The 13,388-nt window shown below is 39.5% G+C and overlaps 1 long non-coding RNA gene across 1 annotated transcript; it reads left to right on the forward strand.

Moving 5' to 3' along the window:
• Positions 1-766: 766 nt before the first annotated feature.
• LOC137653385 (uncharacterized) lies at positions 767-8,207 on the forward strand. Its single transcript, XR_011046469.1, has 3 exons — positions 767-809; positions 6,462-6,609; positions 8,088-8,207. It is a non-coding gene; the product is annotated as an uncharacterized lncRNA (long non-coding RNA).
• The last annotated feature ends 5,181 nt before the right edge of the window (positions 8,208-13,388 follow it).

A 13,388-nucleotide genomic window follows, 5' to 3' on the forward strand; every position in this document is an offset into this window, starting at 1 on the left:
AATAAACATCTATAAATCATTAAATACAATAAACAGCTCTTATTTCAAAATATTCAAAATTAACATTATATAAAACAATTGGATGAATTCTTCTGCATTATTGAATTACTTTAGTTTTTTCCCTATTAGAAAATTGTCTGCCAGCACAAATCTAGATTTGTTTAATGTTTTAGGTTAGACATATCACTTTATAGTGTTGAATATTCATTATTTAATAATTATAATTAATTATAAGATAATGTATTCCATTTATAGGACCAGGAAAGCAGTCCTTAAAGAATAAGGAAACGCTTCTCAGTCAACTTTCTTGTTACCATCCATAATTAAGTTATAAATTATAATTCCACGTTTACTGTACTGTCCATGGTGTTTAAAAAAATTTCTATTTTCAAGAGCTTTATTTTATAATTTACAGGAGCAATTCGTAGGTACGAAAATATTTTATAATTTTTCCAGATTCTCGAATTTCTCGTTCACCAAGTCAGTGTTGCCAGATATACCTATTTATCCTTAGATTTGGGAATTTTTGGGTGTCTGATGGGAATATTCTATACCAATTTGCTTGCACTTATATGATGTATAAAGAGTAATTTCTATAATAGTAAAGCCTACAGGATGGGGAGAAAATATATTTGTGGAAATTAGGGATTTTTGCGTTAGTTTTGTTTTTGTTTTGGGGATCTTTAGACTAACCCATCTGGCAACACTACCTCTCAAAGTCACGAAGTTCCAACATGGCGACGTTGTGTTTGTTTCGGGAGCCCCGAGCCTTCTTGTTCTCCCTGCTAACCTTCAAAGATAAATCAAATGTGAGTTATTTCTTAATTTTTATAATATCATATACATAACGTGCCTTCTGCTAAATGCTTTTTCTTTATGCAGTGATTATTACAGAAACTGTGACCATGTCAAATCTTTTCTGAAACCACAGGAGTTTTATGTCGTATGTAAAATTCTTATATTTTACGGAAATTGATTTAGATTTTGTGCTAAGGTGAGGTTTAGGTATAAACAAAGTGCCACTCCGAAATTGACCTTTTAATTATTTCATGCAACCTATGTGGAAATATGAAAAGTCGTTTGAAGATATAATCACGCATGTCAATAAGGCTGCCTGCCAATCCAAAATTCAAATTTTACCCTGTAATACAATAAAAAATTACCAAATTATCTTTCTGATTATCACCAACAGTAATGGTGTTTCCCTCGGTGTATTGGGGGATAGAATTAAAACCTAATTTACAGAAGATAGTAACAGAAGAATCCAACCAAAGAAGTAAACTAAAAAAAAAAAAGGGCTTTGTTATAGTTACGGACGGAAAATGTTTTTTTGGCAGTATTGTACTGTATTACAGGGTAATGTAACCTAGGAAAAAAAATGTTATTGTTTTACTGTTTTACAGGGCAATGTAACCTAGGGGAAAAAATCACTTTTTTTCTAAAGAAAATCAAATGAAGGTCAAATCACGTTATTTACTACAGGAAAACGTATTTCCTGTTCGAAATGAGAATCTGTAATACAGTAAACTTATACCATTTTTTTCTAAAGAAAAAGGTCTGCTCTTTGATAACGACATTCGTTCCTGTCGTAAATGAATAGTTTCAGAAATATATATATGTTAACGTAACATTGCTAATGTTAGCAAAGCGAGCCAGTGTTGGAACAAAATCATTATATTTAGCGTTGCTAATGTTAGCGGAACATTGCTAATGTTAACGTGCGCAGCTCATTATTACCGCTTGCCAGTACATACGAGCTTGATGTTTTCGTTTCCTGGCGAGCGAAGCGAGCCCATGGCAGAACAAGAGCCATTATATTTAAACATTTTAACAGAAAATATATATTTTCTTGAGTAAATAATGTGATTCAACCGGTTTTCACCATTTTAACCGCAACCACAACCAGTTCGGCTACTTGAAGTTAGTCGAACTGGTTGTTCTGTTTGTTTGCGGTTGAAATGAAAGTCAAATTCGATTGAATCACGTCATTTACTACAGGAAAACATATTTTCTGTTCAAAATGATAATCTGTAATACAGTACTGTAAAACTTCACTTTTTTTTTTTTTTTCTTTATAAAACAGGTTTGTCCTTTAGAGAAATGTCCGTTTTCTTCAAAATACTCTTTATTTTCACTGTAAATAAAAACTTAATTATCTAAGAAATAATAATCAATGGGTTTAGCGTGCGCAGTTCAAAATGTCCTCTTACCACTACATAGAAGCATGATCATTTTCTTTTTTAGCGAACAAATCGAGCTCTCGGCAAAGCAAAAACCATTTGATTTATAAAAAATAAAAAAATCCCCATTCTCAGACGGTATAATAGATTTTCGGTATATTTGCTGTTGAAATGAAGGTCAAAGTCAGTGGAAGCACATTATTTACTAAGGGATAAACTTTTCTGTTCAAAATGCTGTTCTGTCCGTTACTATAATTTTACCAAAATATTTTCCATTCTTAAATAAGAGGGAAGCAACACCTAGGGAGTAATTGTGTTAGTGGTATCTCGATCGAGCTCCATTTTCTAAATTTAACGTGGAGCTAGTACGATCACAAGCATCGTGATTTGATGTCACACTTATTATTTTTGCTCCACTGTGGCTTGCTTCGCTCGCAAAATAAACACATCACTGACAAGCGAAACATGGGGATCTGGTCACCTTGTACCATAGTCATTTTGGACCAAATCAACCAGTTATTCCTTCTGTCAGGTAGTGTATAGGTGGTGGGGTCACTAAACTTTTGTCCAGCAAAATACTTGCCCACTTGGGTAACTTGCGTAGCGCAACATGTAGGCTACCACTTGCCGGAAGAGAGAAGTCATAATATATGTTTGTTTAATTGCAAGCAAAGTAAGCCACAGCAGAGTAAAGACCTGTCAGTGAATAATAAGTGTTAGTTCATTAGCCCTTTTACCCCATTGTATGTTTCACAAAACTCGACCCCTTACCCCATGGGCGTACTGGTACGTCCTTGCAAAAAACGGCTATTTACCTTTTTTTTTTTTTTTTGCTTATTTTTGATAACTTTATGAGAAACTTCAGGCATTTTACAAAAGAATGAGACCAACCTGACCTCTATGACGAAAATTAAGGCTGTTGGAGCAATTTGAAAAGATATATATTGCCAAATGTGCTTGAAAAAAAAAAAACGCTTGGGGGTTAAGGGTTGGAAAGTTCCAAATAGCCCTGGGGGTAAAAGGGTTAACCAACATACTCGTACTCATGTCAAGTTTTGAATGAATGTTCATAATGCTGATGTGCATCAGTTACGTTTATAACCTTGTACCGCCATACTTTGGCAAGTGTCCTGTTTGTCAATATTCAATGTTCATTCGCAAACGTACCTCATATAAATGTAATAGTGTCAGCTCTCTTAAGTTCCAATGGATTTGCTTACTAAGATAACAGCCATTGGTTACTATATGATAGTTTAATTGCTAGTGAAAATGAAATTCGCTATAAGAAATGGACGAGTGCTGGCCAGCTTGTGGTTTTTCTTTGTATGTTTAATGGGGGCTGGGGCATAATAACTTGTGTATCGGTCGATTTAAATGTGAAGTATGTTTTTTAAGTCCATTGTTTACATTTGAGACTGAAGGGGACTTACTGCACATGCGTTTTTTTCCATGGATTGCGGAGCTTTCTGTGCCTTTACAATGACGTATCTGTCAGGTGGTTTTTTAAAACCAATTAACAGCTTACAAGTAGTTCTTCATAAGTTCCTGGATGTTCTATTACAACGCCTATCCCCACCCCCTTTTCTCTTCAGTTTCATTATGGCTTCCATATGTCAAGGTTGTTCTCTGTGGTGGGAGATACATTCCCTCTTTTTCAGAGAAAATAAACAGGCATACGAGTTCCTACAGAACCATGGAGTCATCCCTTCAGACGTTCAATGCCTTTCCTGCCAACAGCCGTATGTCTTTAAATATCAAGTTAATCAGTGGGCTTGTAATCGATCAGTTAAGGTTGCTAAGAAGGGAAAGCATCGTGCATGCGGTTTTTCCGTAACCGCATTTAACGGCACTTTCTTTGTAAAGGCTCATGTTCAAGCATGGAAAATACTGCTGGTCGTGAATCATTCCATGAAAGGGCCTTTTCGCACGGCGATGTCACCTATAACCTTGGCTGGACATTACAAACTTCTGTTAACTGGAGGTCTTATTGTTCAGAAGTCGCGGAAAATTACTGCCAGAACTTGCCGGCTATTTGTGGGCCTGGCAGTGCCGTCGAAGTGGATGAATTCAAGTTTGGGAGGTCGAAATGTAACAGAGGTAGGCCTTAGTCTGGTGTGTGGGTGTTTGGTGGCATGGAGCGGGAGAGCAAAAAAATGTTTGTGGTCCCATTGGTGGACCAACCAAGAAATGCCGAGACCCTTGTGCCCTTGATAAAACGTTATATCAAGGCGGGGAGCGTAATCCACAGTGATTCATGAAAAGGATACAAAGATCTCGTCACTGCGGGGTATGTAATAATAATAAAAATAATCTTTATTTCAGCAAAAGCCATATACAGAGTTACAATAGGGGTACAGTGATCTTACACTTTTGATATCAGCAAAAAAGATGAGATATGCAATAATATCAGTGATATAGTACAAACATCAATTAGCAGGTTGACCACAGAGTTCTAAGATCTGGGTAATAAAATCACAATAGCATTATCACTTAATAATGATGATAACATGAATATCAGCAAACAAAAAGAGAAAAAAAAATGACAATGATAATTATGTTGGAACAAAAATTGCTTCGATAATGATAGAACTAGGGGGAAAAAATCTAGTCACAGAGCAGGTGGTGTGAAGGAAATGCAGGACTTCCAGACAACAGAGATATAGCATAATAAAACACATTATCATAACATTACTGGGTATTATACCTAAGTTATTAAGTGATGAAGATTTGGCATAGCCACACTAACGAAGATTAGTAAATACAATTCATTACACTGACACTTCCCTATTCCAGGTTTCCCACATTTTGGATTTTCTTCTAGCTGCACTTGCAAGCACATTTTGAGTTAAGGGATTTTCACTAGATCGTAGGCAGGAGGTGAGACTTACTATAGAGCGTCGAATTATGGTTTTTAGGTTATCCAGTCTATTTTCAACAAACATCGCTGAAGCTGAATGGTGCCTTGGGGTATCGGTGAGGCTTTTTAGGATATCATTGTGAATGACTGTGATACGTCTCATCGATTCACGCGTATAGTTTGACCATAGCAAGCAGCCGCACACGTTATAGCTTGGCGGCAGAAGGCAAATCTTCTTGTCACCACGTTCCCTAGACAACACAATTTGTGTCGCCTGTTTTCAATGTCAGATGTGTCCTTTAAATCTTTCGTAGTGATATGACTTAGGGAAGGAAAATCATTAACAAATGCTAGCTGATGGTTTTAGAGGAAAATATGTGGGTCTTTTACGAATCGGAGCACTTAGGAAGGATAGACATGCACTGGGTCTTTGATTCGTTATAGATTGTCTTGTTCATTAGCGTATGCGTTGCAGGTGTCAATAAGACGTTGTAGGCCTTGGGAAGAGGGGGAGATGAGGACCATATCGTCAGCATAGCAAAGGTTATTTATGGTAAAGCCATTAATCGTACAACCAATGGGAAGTGAATTCAGTTTGATATTCAAATCATCTGTGTAAACATTAAATAAATATGGTGAGAGGATGCCTCCTTGCCTGAGACCGTTAGATGAACCAAATGGCTGGGAAAGGACATTGCCCCATTTGTCACAGAATTGCTGTGTTGAGAACCAACAGTATAGTATGCCGATGAGATATAGAGGAGTTCCCCTTTTGCGTAGTTTCAAAAAGTTTCAGGTAGTTTGTCAAATGTCTTCCGCACGTCCACAAAACATAAGTAGACGGGTGAGGCCGAGGATATGTAGAAATTCAATATTTCCTTTAGAATATACACAGTATACAGGTGTCAGTCGAGTGGTTAGTCTTAAAACCAAGTTGATTGTGTGCTGTGTGGAGAAAGGGTGCAAGGTGACGCAATAGAAGAGATTCAAATATTTTCGATGAAATTGTTGTGATGACGATGGGGCGGTAGTTTCCTGGGTCACTCGCATCCTTCAGTTTGTTTTTTACGAGAGGTATTAAGTGGACAAATAGAAGGGTTTCGGGGAGATATTGGTGCATTATACAGGCATTGAATAGTGCAGCAAATAGGATATGTATTATAGGGTGGCAGAATGTGCACCTCACTGTAAATCTCACAAAATTTTGTGGATCGCAAGGCAGGTGCACATACTCAAAACATCGAAAGGCTGTGGCGGGATATCAAGAGTTACGTTCTCTGTGGCGGAATTCAAAAAGAGTATTTTATTCAATATTTATCTCGTTATTTCTTTATCCGCCAGGTAAAAGTTATTATGATACGTATTTTAATGTTCAGTTTCGTTTTTTCAGTAATTAGCAAACTTAAGTGTGCTTATTTTTCCAGCACAAGAGGTCTGAGCGTTTACATACCGGTAATTTCCTGCTTCAAGCTGCCAAACTGTACCCCCACCCATCTACGTCTACGACAGGGTCAGTGACAGTTCTTCCTTTGTCAATGGAAGACCCTCAGCCTTCGACCTCCCAAACTTGAGGTAAGGATTTATTTGTGAATTTTGATTTTGTTTTAGTTTGTGACCTGGGAAGGGGGTCCGGGGCTTGCAACCTGGGAAAGGGGCAAGCCCCCGGCTAGCGGTTGTGACCTGGGAAAGGGGGTCTGGGGGCTTGCCCCAGCTAAGGGCTGTGACCTGGGAAAGGGGTCCGAGTGCTTGCCCCGGCTAGGGGCTGTGACCTGGGAAGGGGGTCCGGGGCTTGCCCCCTGCTAGGGGTTGTGACCTGGGAACTATTTTTCCAACTGGTTATCTTGTTCTTATTTTGCATTTCTGACCATTATTATTGCTGTAATTCACTCGTTTATGACATTTCTCCACCCTAGAAACCCCGGTTTCCCACTGGGGTCCCCCATAATTGTCTTTATATAAGGGGGTCCAAAAACCCATGAATGGGTCATTTGCCCTAATAGTCAAGGTCAGAAATGCATAAAACACAAGATAACGAGTAGGAAAAATACATGGTTCATGTATTAAAGTATCATAATTACCCATAATTCACATCACGTATGTCTAATGGTTTATGCTATGCTGTAGCTCCCTTCACTCACGAAATACACATCACTGATCCTCAGTTTTAGCAAGCGGTACATATATGTGCTGTGCATGCCAGCCACATGGGTCACTATATAAGGTATCATATGTTTTAGCATTATTAAGCTGACCTAGGATAACGTACTGTCTTGGCTAATTAGTCGTCGTTTGATGTTTCCGGGTGAAGGGTAGCAATAGCACGAGAGCGACTGGTGCAGGGGAAGCCCATAATTAAGCAAGTGTTTTAGGCTTATGAACTTTGACATGATAAAATAGTAATATTAAAGATACTTAGTATGTCCTGGAAGAACATTGAGGTTACGTAAAATCTTTAAAGTTTCTGAATTAATACGTAAAATAGGACTGTCTGGAACTGAGTCAGGTTACAACCCTCACAACTGTCCATCATGACTAAAATGAGGAATTTTTATCATTTGAAATGAAAGCTGAAACTATTAATATATATTTAGAATAGGATTGGACAGTTTCTGATGAGGCGTAGTCAAATCAGTGCATCCGTAAACAGGTACAGTATTGGTCTTAAAACTCGTCCCTTGAAAACAGCCTAAAATCACAAGATAATAGTATTATTATTATTATTACTATCCAAGCTACAACCCTAGTTGGAAAAGCAAGATGCTATAAGCCCAGGGGCTCCAACAGGGAAAAATAGCCCAGTGAGGAAAGGAAATAAGGAAATAAATAAATGAAGAGAACAAATTAACAATAAATCATGGGTTTTCTACAGCTACTGCATTCTCATTGGAGCATATCAATCCATAATGATCAGTGAATACTGTTGTTAACATTGCTTTTTGAAAGGCATGTTTAGATAATTATAATAAAGTGTTATGTTTAATTCTCTTGAATGATTATACAAAATGGGATTTTTTTTAAACATTTTCACATGTTTTTTTTTTCTATTGCAGGTGCATCTTGAGCATTGTGCAATGGGAGACTGAAAATTGAAGGTTTCTAATTTTGCTGCTCTTCTGTGGAAGCATAGAATGTACAAAAACAAGATAACTGCATTATCGGCAATGTTGAAGGTAAGATTAATAAAGAGAATTTTGTTAGATTTGAATGGAATTATAATAAAATGTGGGCTTGTCAGTAGATGGAGATCAAATTAACTTTTCAAGTAAATTAAAATTTTATGAACACCGTTTTGGATTATGATGATTATAGATTGTCAATGGATTGCATTAGCACAGTTTTATGAATTGGGTAAGATTTAATTTCAATTCTAATTAGTGTATATTCATAATTAGTTATAGCAGAACTTTCTTGTAAGTAAATTACAGTAGGATTGTCTTCATTCTGTACTGCATTAACAATTGTTAGTTGGACTAATTGTAGATTTTTAAATATAAAACTTACCCGCTGGTTATATAAGAACGGCTAGCGTAAACTTACCCGCTGGTTATATAAGAACGGCTAGCGTAAACTTACCCGCTGGTTATATAAGAACGGCTAGCGTAAACTTACCCGCTGGTTATATAAGAACGGCTAGCGTAAACTTACCCGCTGGTTATATAAGAACGGCTAGCGTAAACTTACCCGCTGGTTATATAAGAACGGCTAGCGTAAACTTACCCGCTGGTTATATAAGAACGGCTAGCGTAAACTTACCCGCTGGTTATATAAGAACGGCTAGCGTAAACTTACCCGCTGGTTATATAAGAACGGCTAGCGTAAACTTACCCGCTGGTTATATAAGAACGGCTAGCGTCCCTGACGCCTCGGTAGGAAATTCAAAATTCTCGCGTGGCTATCGCAGATATGCCAGGTGTACACTAGTGCCCTCTCGGTACAACAGGTAGAACTATACCCACCTCTTCAGATTTTCCATGACGGCTTGGCCGTCGGTTCTATTGGAAATTCGCTCTCGCATCTTACTCTTTTTGGACGTTATTTGGTGATGTATTAACGTTTTTTGAGTTTAGGTTTTCGCTTTTTCTTTTATTTGAACTGTGTTCACATATTTATAACTTAAAAAGTAAGATTAAAAGATTTATCGACCTTTTTTAAACCTCACTAAAGCATAGGACGAAAGGTAAACATTTCGTCCATTGATGACGTCACAGCCTTATGTCGTAGGCTATAAGTCGACTTGCTTTTACAAATAATTATAAGTGAATACTTTCTTTTGAAATATTAAGTTATAAATTTAATTAAAGGATTATTAATCTAAGATAATTTTATCCTTTTAATAGTTTTTCTTGAGGTAATCTTCAATTTGTTTGAAAAGATTAACTAGCGTTCAGTTGTTACGCAGTTATCAGTATTGTTACAATACTACAATATTTCGTAGATATTTTTATGAATAGTACATTTTTCCTACTTCTCAAGTTTTTTAGCTGTACTATATAAAAGGAACATTTTATTATGAAATTAATTGATCCTGTCAGTACTTTTCCTTAGTCAGAAATTAAAGGAAGTTAAATTTCACTTGATGTTTATACGAATCGATGTACAGTACACGATTCTATGTATCGTTGTCTCCTTAGTGGAATACTAAAATTATTTTTATACTTTTATATACTAAGTGTAAATGTTCCAATAAATATGAGTGATGATTCATCTCTTATTGGAATTCCCTAATTTAAGGGTTTATTTTATGTTATAAATATTATACCTATTAAGGTAATATTTATTACTTATTAAATTTTTCGCTGCATTTATATTGGAGTTGTATTTTTCATTCCCATTCGAACGATTGAGAGAATGCTAAGTCTCTCTTTAAATGAGTTCATTTCGTTTGAGAGAACGTATACTATGATTTTCAATTGATTGTGAAGCTTTCTTTTTAATAAACAATGGAATGAAAATTTTTGATGTTAAATTATGCAGTGAATTTTATTCAGTGGAGAGTGCTTCGGTTCGGATCTGTCGTTATCCTAGTCTTAGACCTCTGTCAAGCTCCCGGGAGGGGAGGAGTTAAGTCGAACGACGAAAGGAATCGAGAGAGTAGCCAGGGGCTACAGTCTTTTTAGACCCGAAAAGAAGTACTCTTGAGCACAGAGCGCTCACCCTCGTTATAGATAAAGCGAGGTATTAGTGTTGTCAAATATTATAGGCCCTTTTCAGGCACTGAGCTGAAAACAATATTAGATTCCTTTTGCGTATTTACGTTTCAAACAACAGCTCTCGTTGATGATGAAGTCTTATCGTCCGGCTGTTGACGGTGATCCTGGGCGTTAGCCTTCAGTGGTAGACCGGTTGTCGCACAGGCGGCCTGCTATCTCTGGGAGCGACGTGATATCGCACAGGCGGTCTCCCAGTTTCACTGTTCAGCGGCGGGTCGATGCAGATTTTTCTCGGCACAGCTCTGTTTCACAACAACTATTAAAATAAGCAGACAGCCGATCGTTAGTTTAAGCTTTATGACGTTCGCCAAATGGCAGGCACGAGGCGCAAGCGGAGCCTGAGCGGAAGCGAGACGAGGCTCAGAAGTTAATTAATGAAGGCGCTGAGTGTAAGCGCCAGACAAGTGCCAGCGCGACGACCCACGCCAGTCGAGTCATGAGTGGGCAGAGCGCCAGCGCGACCAGCGGCGGTAGTGCTAATATCACATGTGCGCGGCGCACCAGGACGAGGCGAAGCGCCAGCGCCAGCTGGATTTATTCTGTTATAAAATCAATCGTGACAGCAAACCAAGGCAAGTGGCTGTCAATTGGATGTGGATATGGAACAGCGCAAGCGCGTCCATGTTACCACTGATGCGCCTGCTTAGCTCCAATCTCTGATTTGTTAGAAGTAGACCCGGATGAGGTTCTCTGTCACAAGGATCAATTGGAGGATATCTCAGAGAGAAAAGAAGAGAAACCACCTCAATATTCGGTGGACTTATATAAAACTCTTCTCGGGAATTTTTTCCAGACTTTTTTACACCAGTTACTCCGCGATCTTCCCCTGATTTCCTGCTCTAAGAGAGTATTGAAGTTAATAAGAGCATTGATGGATTTAAGGAAAGCTCTGGGCAGGACATGCTTCGCTTTCCCACCAGACTAGTTAAATTCTAAGTCGAACGTTTGGTATGAGACGTGGGAGGTCTTGGGTTTGGGAGTGCCGGCGTCTGCGCAGGGAGACTTCTCAAACCTGGTAGATTCTTCCCGTCTCCTGGCCATGAGAAGGAATAGACTGTAGTGGTCAATGTCGAAGTTTGACCAGCTCTTGAAAGGATAGTTCAGAGAGTGGAACTATTTAATTTACTTGAGTGGTCACTGGGAGTCTTAAGCAGAAGAGTAACTGAGATAAAGGACACGGACACAAGTAGTCTTATTCAACTTATGTCTTGTATGGCGAGGGCAGTGAGGGATGGTTCTTAAGAGCTGGCTGCTTTACTTACTGCAGGAGTTATAAAGAAAAGAGGTACTTTGTGTTCCTTCTGTTCTGAGGGTATCTCTCCATGTTAGAGATCGGAGTTGCTTTTGTGCCCATATCTTCGGCTCCTTTTCCGCAGGATTTAGTTAAGGGAGTGCCTGCAAATTGGGCTCAGAAGACTACTCAAACTTTGGTTACTAAAACAGTCAGTAAGGTTTTCCTACGCCCTTCTCTTCTCGTAGAACTAAGGAGGGGACATCATATTCTCATTCTGCCCAACCTTTTCGAGGTAAACCAATAGGCAGAAGTACTTTCAAACCAGAGGCAAGGAAGCAAAGGTAAAGAGGAGTCAAGCCCAGTCGAGGCAGGGTTTGACTACTCTCCCCTTCAAGCAGCAGTGGGAGCCAGGCTAAACAACTTCTGGCAGCCCTGGTAGAAGAACAGAGCGGACCCTTGGTCCGTACGTCGTCTATTTAATCAGAGCGCAGCTTCAATCGAATGACGTTTGACGTTCTTCGTGTCTACTAGACTAGGAAGTTAGTCGTCAGGTAGGCACGCGAACAGAACCTGCTCTCCCAGCAGGTGTGTTGCGATTCTTAAATGGGAAGCAATCGAGTGTGTTTTTTCTTCCACGAGAGGAGCGGAAGTCAGAAGAGTTATATATAATCCTGGCTCTTCCTCTGGAATCTGAAGCACAGTCAGGGAAGACAGAGTTGGTCCTCTTAGAAGGTCGCAGAGCCTAGACTTGGTCATCAACAATCAATACGTCCGAGACCTTTCAGGAGTCATATGTTTTCTAGTAATTTATCCCTCAGTTACTGATGTTTACTGAAAGTTTTTCTGTTGAAAAAAGGCGACGTGTTAGCGGCAAAAGCGCGCAAGACGTATAATTCTTCGAGAGAAGAGGTGCTCAGTTTGCTTCTGTTTACACTTCCTCTCCGCCCCCAGTTTGAGGAATTGTTTAGTACTTTCTTCTGGGGTCGGGTGACTACTGTTAACGATATCTCATAGCATGGAATACGTTCAGGTCACGCACTAGGCGCACTGGGAATGTCATAGGGACTCTCCCAGGTCGCTCTCGGGGCTGCGGTTGATGATCTCTTCTAACCTTCGCTCACGAGGTGGCACACAAGCTGCCCCGCGAGTGTAGGGTTGGTCTGAGCTAAAGGAGGTCAATTTCATCTCTTTTTAGCGTTTATGATTTCTGGGGGAAAAATGTTTTCTCCTAAAAGAGTGAGGACTACCACTACATCAAAGGTATGGTTTTCCTTTAGTATCATATAGCATAGTTCTCCGATGCTCAGCAGCGTCTCCTCGCAAAGATAGGCTCTTGTGTCGGGAGGCGGTAGAGCAGACGCTTGTAGCGGCTCAGACGCACATGCATGCTCAGACGCTGACAGTCAAAGTTGATCCTTTCAACTAGTTGTCCCATCCTCGCGGTCGGCGGGATACGCGTCTCCACTCATGCGGACGCATACTACACACGAGCATCTCTCGACAAACATGGCAACCTGAAATTCTAAGCAACCTAGACGCATGTTCCAGCCTGGACATATACTGGATAAGGTCAGTCGGGTTTTTCCGCATCATGTTAGACTAACAGGTGCTCCGGTGTGCCACTGACCGGACACGATACTGTTGTCTACGGGCAGCACGCTGTAGATTTACAGCAGGCGAGTCGTACACAGCTCTGTATCCACTCGACAAGGTGAACGCATACAGCACGCTAGCACCCTACGGGGATGCAAGCACAGGCGACATTTTAGTCGCATATTACAGTAGACGTATACAGTCTAGTCGTTGGCTCACAGCAGTATGGACAGACTGTTGTCTTATCTTCGCGTCGCTCTCACCTCACAGCTAACGCTTTCTTGCGTCAAACTTTGGCTTCGTGTGTTGAACAT

The sequence above is a fragment of the Palaemon carinicauda genome, chromosome 14 (assembly GCF_036898095.1).
Source record: "Palaemon carinicauda isolate YSFRI2023 chromosome 14, ASM3689809v2, whole genome shotgun sequence".
NCBI classification, from domain to species: domain Eukaryota; kingdom Metazoa; phylum Arthropoda; class Malacostraca; order Decapoda; family Palaemonidae; genus Palaemon; species Palaemon carinicauda.